Genomic DNA, 1359 nt, shown 5'->3' on the forward strand with positions numbered 1-1359 from the left:
TTTTCAATGATCTCCTCTAAGTTAGTTCTAGAAGTTGGGATTTGAGCATAGGAATTATAACCATTTCCTTGAGGTCTTGGAGCAAATCCAGGTGGGGGTCCCCTTTGATTTTGTTTTGAAAATTGCACCTATTTTGATTGTTCCAATTACCTTAGCTTTGATTGTTGCCATAATTTTGGTGTTGGCCACCAAACCATGAGATTGGCCTTGATTTCCATACCATTGGCCTTGGTTTTGATTACTATACCTTGATTGTTATAGTTACATCGGAAACCTTGATTTCCTTGGTTCCTATAACCACCATTGTTGTATTTATCAAAACTCCCTTGTTGGTGAGAATTCCTAGTCCCAAAATTCCTTGGACCTTCAAATTTTTATCCATTGTTATTGTTGGAAAAAAAATTCACTTACTCACAATCATTGTTTTCAACATCATCACAATTCTCAAAAGCATGTGGATAACTAGAAGAGTCATGGTCATATGACCCACAAACATAACAAAAGACACATCCACTTGGCATATTACTTGAAGTAAAAGGAGGAGTAGAGTTAGAAGATGTACCTCTCCCCTTAATGTGGGAGGGAAAACTCGGTGGAATTGAAGAGGCACCCTCTAGCTTAGCCTTAATTAATGTCATCTCCTTCCCCAAGTTTGAGATTTGGGAAGACAAATTATTTATTGCATTGAGATGATCAACCGAGTGGACCATTGAGCTACTTTTTCTTGTAAACTCTCTCTCTCCCTCTTGCCAATCCATTTAGTGACGAACTACATCCTCTATAATGTCAACAACTTCTTCCTCTGTCTTGTTCATAATCGGGCCTCCGGCCCCGACATCAAGACATGACTTCCCTTGGGGACTCAATCCTCCATAGAAGATTTGTATGATTTGGTATGTCGGGATTCCATGGTGAGGACATTCTCGTTGATATTCCTTGTATCTTTCCCAAGCCTCATACAAACTCTCACTAGGCTTTTGCTTAAAACTTTGGATTAGAGTTCTTGCCTCGACGGTCTTCTTTTAAGGAAAAAAGCAGGAAAGAAACTCTTTAGTGACCTCATCCCAAGTTCTCAAGGAATTAGGCTTCACTTCCTTATCTAGCCACTCCAAAGCTCTTCCGATTAGAGAGAACGGGAATAGCTTGAGCCTTATGAATTCTTGAGAAACCCCATTGACTTTGATTGTGTTGCAATACTTCTTAAACTCTTTGAGATGATTTAGTGGGCTTTCGTGCTTGGCACCACTAAATTGCCTTCGTTCAATCATTGTTATCATCGCCGGCCTTATCTCAAAGTCATTAACTAGTGTTGTTGGCGGAGCAATACCACTCTCAAATCTATAGGCACCGGGAGTTCCC

The 1359-nt window shown here is 40.1% G+C and overlaps 1 non-coding gene across 1 annotated transcript; it reads left to right on the top strand.

The window, feature by feature from the left end:
- The first annotated feature begins 903 nt into the window (after positions 1-903).
- LOC145573450 (small nucleolar RNA R71) lies at positions 904-1009 on the top strand. Its single transcript, XR_014097474.1, has one exon. It is a non-coding gene; the product is annotated as a small nucleolar RNA R71 (small nucleolar RNA).
- Positions 1010-1359: the final 350 nt, after the last annotated feature.

This window comes from Chenopodium album, chromosome 12, assembly GCF_948465745.1.
Source record: "Chenopodium album chromosome 12, dcCheAlbu1.1, whole genome shotgun sequence".
Classification (NCBI taxonomy): domain Eukaryota; kingdom Viridiplantae; phylum Streptophyta; class Magnoliopsida; order Caryophyllales; family Amaranthaceae; genus Chenopodium; species Chenopodium album.